This window comes from Pinus tabuliformis, chromosome Q (genome assembly GCF_031772625.1).
Source record: "Pinus tabuliformis cultivar Carrire ecotype Pingquan chromosome Q, CPIR1, whole genome shotgun sequence".
In the NCBI taxonomy this organism is placed as follows: Eukaryota; Viridiplantae; Streptophyta; class Pinopsida; order Pinales; family Pinaceae; genus Pinus; species Pinus tabuliformis.
In genome coordinates, this window is record NC_142296.1 from 38,511,212 (window position 1) to 38,521,416 (window position 10,205).

General features: G+C 36.3%; 1 long non-coding RNA gene across 1 annotated transcript; it reads right to left on the reverse strand.

Annotated features, from left to right (window-relative positions):
• Positions 1 to 3,244: 3,244 nt before the first annotated feature.
• Positions 3,245 to 4,156, reverse strand: LOC149218171 (uncharacterized). Its single transcript, XR_016248611.1, has 3 exons — positions 4,020 to 4,156; positions 3,719 to 3,780; positions 3,245 to 3,630 (listed from the first exon to the last, which is right to left on the reverse strand). It is a non-coding gene; the product is annotated as an uncharacterized LOC149218171 (long non-coding RNA).
• Between the last annotated feature and the right edge of the window lie 6,049 nt (positions 4,157 to 10,205).

The window sequence follows — 10,205 nt, forward strand, 5'->3', positions numbered from 1 at the left end:
CCTTCTTCTTATAGCTCTTCAACAGATCTTTCTCTGCTTGAGATAACCTATTGAACTCATTTTCATCTGTTGGTTCTTCAAAACCATATTCAACTAATTCCCATAAATCTTGTGAGGAAAACAGGGCTCTCATAGTTATTGCCCAGTAGTCATAGTTTTTCCCATTAAATTGTGGGAGCTGGGTATTACAAATACCCATGCTAGTGCTGGTGCTGGAGCCAGCCATTCTTGCACTCTAAACTATACTTCAAATACTTGACTGTATTTAAAAATCACTGAGTGTCTTCAACAATAACACACAAAAAAAACTTGATAAATACCTTGGATCTTTTTTGACTGAGTCTTCACTCTGCTGGAGAAGCTGCTACAGCTAGAAATCCTTCCTTCAGCTTCTTTGACACCTTCAAAGAGCCTGGACAAGCTTCGATACCATGTTGGGAATTTCTGGTAATTCCAAACAAAAACTAAACAGAGAACAATGCTCTGTTTTTTCCACAGGATCTTTAACACATGGAAGCTAAAATAATTTATGGGCAAAACAGAGTTTTTCACATGCACAATAAAAGCTTGTATTCATTAATAAAACAACCTGTTACAAAAAGACCTTCCTCTTAACAGAGGGATTAAACCAGGAACACTTCTGTTCCAAAAACCTTCACTGTTTCTAAAAAAAAAATTACTCTGTTTCAGCTCCAAATTTTTACACTACTGTGTGTAAAAATAAAGCTTACATTTACTGCTATAAAATCTCTTACATTCGCTTGCCCTACTGCATGCTGTGTATTGCATTACGCATTACATATTCAACAAACAAAAAAAAAACTTTCATTCACACTAGCGCTGCTACGCATTTCCATTCGTTTTCACTCAACGAACAACCAAACATACATGCTGCTGCATGTGTTTCATTTCAATCAACCTGCCAAAAGAATTCTCCTTCGCTGCGGCGAGTTTCACTTTTCATTTTATATACAATGAACAACAACACCGCAAAATAAAACATAACAAATGCGTTTTTACTATGCCCATACTTCCCGTGAGTTAAAAAACATTAAAATTAAAACTCTTACCAACAAACTACGAATAACATTAAACTTCATTAAATGTTTTACTGAAACGCTGACGGTCAAACAAAACTTTTACTCCACGTCAATTTCATTTGCTGCAGGCCTGTACGCAACTTGGTTTCAATCAACGAACACCAACCAACCTTTCAATTGGACAACTGACGCTCGATGAAACCACACGACCTTTACGCTTCGGGAAAATGGCTGTTTTCAAAACTGCTTGAGGACACACGTGAGCTGGCGTACTGTATCGCTGCCCCTCCGGAGAATACCACTTGCTCAGCAAAAGCGGTGCAATGGAAGGCTCAGCAGTTTTCTGGAAACTGATGCGACAGTTTGAAATTAATATTTCAACAATGTTAATCATGTGAATACCATTTTATTGCTTTTGCATTTGTTTCTTGAACACCCCTAATAGCTTATAAGCAACATATTCGTTTTGGGTTCCACATGTGCAATTGTTCCTATTGAGGTTAGTACCACAACTGAGACACAATCCTTTGCAATTTACATCATAAACACCGTTGATAGTGAATTCGAAGTGCATGGTATCACGAATATATTCTGACATACCTATTTCTTTCTCCTCCGCAAGGAAATGCATTTGGTCATCCAATTCAATCTTAATCTCTTCTTCATCCTCACCAATTTCACCATCTCCCTTTACTTTATCTGCCCACGGTAGAATCCTAAGTGTCTTTTGAATGGGTGCCTTCACAGGTTTTTTGGTGAGAAGCAGGGAAAAGTTTGAGAGTACACGCTTTGTCGCTGGCTCCCCACACTTGGTTCATTCATTACCATTAGAAACCCTCATAATACTAAAAATAAAAGCAAGTAAACAACAAAAAGCTAAAACCCTTCCATTAGAGTTTAGAGAGATTGTTAGGGTACGGAAAATTAGATATTATGTACTGCACATTAAGGTTATGAATGTCCCAATGATTCCATCGAGCTTCAAATCTCTCTTTCTCCAACTGACATCGACCCAGATTTGAACCGGCATCCCCGAGGGATAATCTGTTACTCCTCTCGTAACCCTAATGCCCATGGAAGACGTTGTGGACTTCGATATTTCCAAGGATAAATTAGAAAGGTCGAGTCTCTTTAGAGTAGTACAGTACTCGAAAGGGGTTTGGGAGGCGCTCCGCCCGTAGATTACGGCACCCTCCCATGGCACCTCCTCTGCTATTGAGACACCGATTTCTTCTGCAACACGCGACATAGGTGGTGGCCTGCATTTTCTGTATAAAGGTATCAACCCCCTTTTCCCGTCAAGCCTCGTCTTGCCACAAGAGATCCATGAGAAGCTCTTGTGTTTTTTCATGCAACGGTGAAGATAATAGTGTTCGGGGTTTGAACTCAAAGCTCGGTTCTCCGCGTGGATGATTGCGATCTTACATAACAATGTAGTACTCAATGCCATCCCGTACAATGAAATTCAGTGTGCGAGATAACGATTGAAAAAATGGAGCATCGACCTCGTGATAATAATAACAAACCGTCCTTGCGGCCTTTGATTATTCTTTTCACGTAGGCTTTTAAGAATATTCAATGCTTGAAACCTCATTTCGACTCCTGCCCATGTACATTGTATTCAGTCAGACAATATTGAAATAGTGAACATTATTTTATGAATTAGATAGTCATTTCTCAAGTATTTTTGCTCATTTTTTTCCATTTTAATATTCCTTTTTCATATAGCACTATTGAGTATCCTGAGTAGGAAGACTTATGAATGATATTCATAATTTTTTATTTTCTTTTAATATATTATATGGTTTTAAGGTTTTTTGGACAGGCATCTTAACCCTTAGAGAGGCATCTTAACTCCTGGTCTTGTTTATGGAGATTTTAACATGGCGAGAACGTAACAGATTCGAGAATCCAGCAAAAAGATAGAAAGTCGCAAAAACATAGCTATTCCACGCCCAAGTCTGTGAATTGCAGGGACAATGTTTTTCCTTACCTTGAAATAAAAGGAGTAAAGAGAATCACGTAGAACTATCTAATTGGAAAACATCCCTCCAAGACGGGGATCACTCCAATAACCAAAATGCATATTTAGGAAACAACTTAAGGGTATGTAGACAATTTGGTAATCTAACCTAGCTTCTCCAAAGCAGAAAAATAATAACAGTGTATGGGAAGCTCACTTCAATGACCATATATACTTGATAAAAACCAGACAATGCCATACCACTCCACTCTTTGATTAAAGATTTTAAAGACTAGTAAAAAATATAATAACAAGTTATGCTAGTATTGACTTGCTGGGTGTCAAGGATTACAAAAATGTGATGCTATTGTATTCCTACATATACGAAAATTTCACAAATATAACGTCCATCGTCCCTAACACAGAGGCCATTCATCAGATCCACGCGGAAGTGCAGCGAAGGGACAATTTTAATCAAGGCTTGGGACGGGTATAAATATAATCGCTGTCTTCATATTCACTCTCCTCATTCCTTTCTTTCCATTCCTCTTCATTAGAGTTTGAATGCACGCTTTTCTTTCCAGCCTCAGCTTGACCTTGGCATTCTGATATCTTATGATCTCCATCCTGCACCACCAAGTTCTGTAAGTTCCACTTCAAACTCAAATTCAAGAAACAAATTCACAGATATGAGTTTTGATAATTTATATCTTACCTTGTTGGGAGTGTTTTGAATGGAATTTGCCTTACAATTGGAAGCCCAAACTTCACTTTTTTCTGCAATTGAAAGAAAGTTAGAGCCATTCAAATTCACTTTTATTAAAAATATGCGGAACATATATTGATTACTGATTCCTAAAATATTTTGAAATCAGATATAGGCAAAATCTCAAAATTCTAAAATAACTCCTGTGAATCCAAGTCTAAAATATTTTCGAAATCCACAATCAAAATAAAAATGACTCTAAAAATAAACTTAAAAAAATAATAGACCAAATGCTCGGTGCCTTGCGTACCTTGCGATAGCAATCGCAAGGCGATTGAGTGGCAAGTCAATAACGATATCATCAGACCCAACCCCAACAACTTCGCCATATGGAAAACTGATATGATATTGTTCTTCACAACGAACTCAGATGATCACTGAACAGTCTAAGTATCTGTAATGGATGCAAGCATCAGTTAAAGAGAGAGATATATATAGATATCTGTTGATCACATATTTGTTGTCATGATGATCAATAGTCAAACATCGAGAACATACTTATCTGTTTCGACAATAAAAGTCCACCTTCGTCGACTATATGACACGTTAATTTGTTGAGCGGCCTGGACTTTATAGCCTCATCGTAGATGGCTGAAATTTTGATATATTTCAAACCGCATTTCTCCCGCATCACATTATTCGGACAAACAGTAATATGATTTCAAACCCCATTACTCCCACATAACATTATTCGGACATGTATGCGGTCCAGGCATCAGACGCATTTAAATTGCCTCGTTTAAAATAGCAGAGTCGACCAATGCTCAGGGTAGGAGGGTTTGTTAAGTCAAATTGGCAAAAACAGTTGTCAACCTCCATTAAGTTGTTGGTCAATTCACATCTTTCCTGGTAGGTGGCATTCCAAATTGAAAGGCTACCCATCGTTCATTGCCATCAAGGGGAAAAATATAAAGCTACAGGCTTTACGAAGGATACATTATAAAGACAATTCATTGCCTTTGAAGTTTTTGACCCAACACTCCCAATTTTTTTTTCTTTTTTTTTTACAAAAGTGACTTTGGATTAACCAGACAAAGGCGACTTTGGATCAATCAAATATTATACCATAGACTTGTGGATCAATCAAATATTATATCATTGATTGATAGGTATCACTAGCGTTTCTTTTATTAGTTTCATGTATATTGGAATGGGGAGACTAATATGTACTCCTCAAATCAAATCAATATTTATATTTAATATAAGTAAACATTAGCAAAATCATATAAATGTAATTGATGTATGAGGTAGGCCTTAATTTAATATATGCTATTTCATAAATTTAAATTTAATGTGCTAAATTAATATATTAATATTGTTAATATTAATTTTGATATTATACCATTAAAATTGAAATTAATAATAATATTATTAATGTATTAATAATTATATTCTTAAAATTAATGCTAATATTAATATAAATATTGTTAAATAATTATTGTAAATTAATTAATTATTAAATATGGATTGAATTTAGGTTTTTATGATCTATATCTAGTTTCTAACAATTTTTTTTGGTGATAATCACATCAAGATTCATTTGTCGAGGCATTTCGAACCAACCAGTGTGATTCATGGTTACGACAAGATTATCAATTATTAAATATTGTTAATTAAATAACTAATATTTATATTGTTAAATATTGTTGAATATTGTTAATTAATATAAATATTGTTAATATGTGTCAGAATGCTACGTTGGACCAAGATTGACCATAGTTGTCATAATGTGACATTGGACAAAGAGACAATCTTTGACATAATGTGACCATGGTTATTGACCATGAACACAAGAGAATAATAAACCCAAGGGATTAATCCCAAAACCCCAAGTGATTATGAACCAACGAATAATATTAAACCCAAGCGACTAATATTATAGACCCAAGGTATATAAACCTTAAGATAAATATTGTAAACGCTAAAATAAACATAGTTGACCATGATTGGCCATGGTTGGCTATGATTGACTATGGTTTACCATGATTGATATTATAAACCCAAGGGATTAATACTAAAACCCAAAGGGATTATGAACCCAAGGGGATATTATTAAACCCAAGGGACTAATATTATAAACCCAAATGATTAATAAACTCAATGAATTTATATTATAACCTAATGGATTATAAACCCAAGAGATTTATATTAAACCATAGGAATAATATTATAAATCCTATCAATATTATTATATCCTAGGAGTATGAAACCTTAGATTAATAAACCCAAAGGGATTGATTTATAAACCCAAGGCACTAATAAACCCAAGGGATTAATATTGTAAACCCAAGCTATGTAAACTCTTATATAAATATTATAAACCCTAAAACAAACCTGGTTGATTTTCATATTGAGAGAATGTTTCTCACATTGTGACATTGGACCATGGTTGACCATGATTCAGGATGGTTGATTTTCATAATGAGACAATATGTGTCAGAACGCGATGTTGGACCAAGGTTGACCATGATTGTCATAATGTGACATTGGACCATAACATAGTATTAAAATGTGGTTGTTACGGTTTTTTTAACATTTCCTTTCAATTTTTTAATGAAACTAATTTGTTAGTTGTAATATATAGGTATTTACATATTTATAACTAATAATGATCATTATTTATTAATTTTACATTGTTATGGAATAATTTATGTCCAAATAAGTAATTACAATTCTTATTAAATGGGTGTATTTTATCTAATTTAATAATTAGATAAAAAATATATATTAATATTTTTTTTAAGTAAATATGAGAAGCAAGAAAGGATATACCTAATATTATATTTTTGTTTAATGTGTCTAGTTACTTAGGCTTAACCTTATTATAGTTTCATTGATTCACTACTAACTTCACAACCATCCAATAAGCAATAGTTTTCTCATTCTCTTAGGTCCCTATAATATTAATAATTCCCTCATTACTATTGTCATTGTATCCCTTATTGTTATTGTTTTTCCCCTATTGTCCCCATATTGTTATTATTGTGCCCCATAGAAGCCCACTATTGTTATTTTTGTGCCCTTGTATTATTATTGTTATGTTAGCTTTGAATATATTGTGACCCCTTAGACTCCTATATATAAAAAGGAGGTTTTGTCATTTGTATCATCCAAGAATTGTTCATTTGTGTAATTTAAAGAAGGTTTGCCACTCGAAGAGGCTGATTTTGAAGTTGGTGCTCTATCTTTTCTTCTATTTTGTAAGCTGGTTGCATAGCAATTGGTATCAGAGCTTTGGATTGTAGTGTTTCGCTGCTCCAAACAGGTCATTGTGGCATTTTCGCTATAACGTTTTTTATACGATGTTTCAGAATCTGAAATTAAAACCCATTTGAGCAGAAATCGCGATGAACCTCGGGTACGAATTACAGATCTCTTCTCGCTATATTTTCAGAGATAGGATCCAAGGAAGTTAGGGTTTTTGTAGGCTCCCGAATTATATCTCAAACAGGTGACCTAGGGAAACTCGTCATAACTTTCTCTATGAGCATCATATTGAAATTTCGTAAAAAGTTATAGAAAGAGGAAGGCCTGTAGTTTTTTATGTACTGTTCTCAGGTCCTAAGGTCGAAACCGTGACACATGACACTTCGTACAAATTCACTCTATTGAACCAGTCTATAGTCCGGTCATCGTGGGAGATTTGGCATCTCTTCCTTGGAGAATCCAATCTTGATTAGACTTGCATGGTTGGAAAGAGGACTACTGCAGGACGTAATTTTAGACCTTGGAGATCTACAATTACGGAGATACAACAAATTAAATATCGAGCTCCTACAAAGTGAAAAAAAACGTGTGTAGTTTTTTTTCTTAATTTTACATAAGTTTGGTTTGAAAATTATTTTGAAGAAATTAAAAGGGCATAGTGAAGCATTATTATCATTAATTGATGCACCGAAGAAAGAAAATGGAAACACCTAGTAAGCAACCTAAAAGCTCTAGCATGACTAATGAAGAAGAGGAGAAATGCAACATGATATATCAAAATTACGAGACCAAGTGCAGCAAAATTCACTCTCACAAAAGGTAACATAAGCTGAGATGGATGGTTTAAAGAAATGTGTGGAATCTAAGATGAATGACATGGAAGATAAGATGGATTTTATAGAAGAAAAACTTAAAGGCAACATGGAAGATTTGAAGAGAGATTTAACAAAGTTGCTACAAGAAATGCTTACTAATGGCGAAAGGGTTGTAAATGAAACTCATGATGAGAACAAAAGAAATGTTAATCATGATTTCATAGACTCTAACATTGGATTGAAGACACACCATGTTTCACAGATCGATATGAGGAAGTTTGATGACAAGGATCCCATAACATGGATACTACAGATGGAGCAATATTTCGATCTCCATTATGTGTAAAACACACAAAAGGTATCCATTGCAATTTTATATTTGGAATCAAATTAGTTTGTATGGTATTGATGGCTTTTCTCTCGTAAACAAATTGTCACTTGGGAAATTTTTACGGAATAAATGATAGCACATTAGGAGGATACAAAAAGAAATACCTTTTCTAGCCAATTGATAAATATCAAACAAAAGGGTTCAATGATGGAGCACATTGAGGACTTCCAAAAATTGAATATAAGGGTAAAAGATATTCGAGAGGAGTATAGGATTGATGTGTTCATAAGGACTTTAAATGATAACATCCAACATGAGGTTCGCCTTTGGGAACTTGATTACTTGGAGAAGACATTCAAGTTGGCAAGAAAAATGGAAAACAAAATTATGGAAACAAGGAAGCCTACCACTCACAACTTTAAAGATGGAAGTGTTGTTGCCCGTAGCCTTCCACAACCTACAAGGTTGACACCACACAAATTGGAAAGAAAAATAGCAAAAGGGCTTTGTTACAGTTGTGATAGTGTTGTAGTGGCTACAACCACCCTCCAAAATTTTGGCCTGTACCAATTTCAGAGCCTCCCTTGAGTGTTCTAGTTATGCTCGAAGTCTTTGCTTCGTATGTGATTGTTGTGTTCACTATGAAAGCATTTATCGCACTCACACATAGAGTCACGTTCATTGTCACACAAGCGTCGTCTTGATCAATGAACGGTCAATCACGAGTGTCGCGCTTGTCACTTGCATTGTCGGTCAGCCATGCTGAACATGTGTGTCTAGATGGTTTGATTTTTTTCATTTTCGAGTCATGTGAGTGTGCATTTGCATGATCACCTATGCATCTTTCCATCGTTCACACACTTATTCATTTTTGTTGAAATCCTGACGACTAGACTCCCCTCTGACAGCTGGACCATCACCTCACCATCGACTCGATCGACTATCAACCAGAACAACGCAGAAACACCAAGTTGGTCGTTTCAAGTTGTGTTTCCCATAAGCAGTTCAATCAACTTCCATGTTTATCACATGGATAGTCGGACCTGACAGTCACCCCGGGACTGACTCCTTCAAAAATTGTGCAGAGGCCACTGACCTCACTCGCTCAACTGATGAGGAAATTACGCAGACACGCACGACAGAAACCAAGTGCCCGTCCCTGTCTCCTTCAGAAAATTGTATAGTTTTCCTAATCAATCATCCGGACAGTCGACTGACTACTCATCCAAGAAATTGCATAGTTTTCATGAGCAGGTCCTTTGCTGTCCAGTAGTCTGCTCAGCTCAGAAATTGTGTAGAGATGATCAGTAGGCTGGCTTCCTAGCTTCAGTGCAATTTCCCCGCTAGTATCTCCTAGCAGCAGACTGCCAGTTCCCTCAAGGAATTGTGCAGTTTCTACTGCCAGTGACTAAGCGGCCAACTTCTAGTTCCCTCTTGGAATTGCACAGTTTTGGCTGCCAATGACCCCAGCAGCCAACTGCTAGTTCCCTATGGGAATTGCGTATTTTTGGCTACCAGTGACCCCAACAACCAACTGCCATTCCCTTAGGGAATTGTGTAGTTTTGGCTACCAGTCTCCTGGGCAATTCCTCCCAAAAACTATGCAATTTCTTCCTGCTGAACCTTCATGCCACCCAACCCATTCCTGTAGAAAATTACACAAATCTGGCTGTTTAGCCCCGTTTCCCATTCATTTCAAAAAATGCACAGAGCATGCCCGCCTTGCCTTCCTACAACCCGGATTGTCCCTCCCAAAATTTGCGCAATTTTGCCTCCCAACCGAGCTAGACCTCATAGGCAATCATTGTTGACTCAGATTGCCCGTCTCCATCACTCAGTGAATATTGCACAGTTTTCATCAGCAGTTCCCAGAGCCATCATCCCACTTCACACCCTTTCCACCTCTCCCAGTCACCTGCATCCGAAATGATCACGTGCCATGGTAGACTAGGAGGTTTTGGATCTGATGACATCTCGTCATGAGTGACTGCAGGTACAATTACACCAACAAATATGGAAAGATGACGAATGGGACGAATGAAAGGAGCACATGTAGAAGGACAGTTTCACCAATAGACGAATG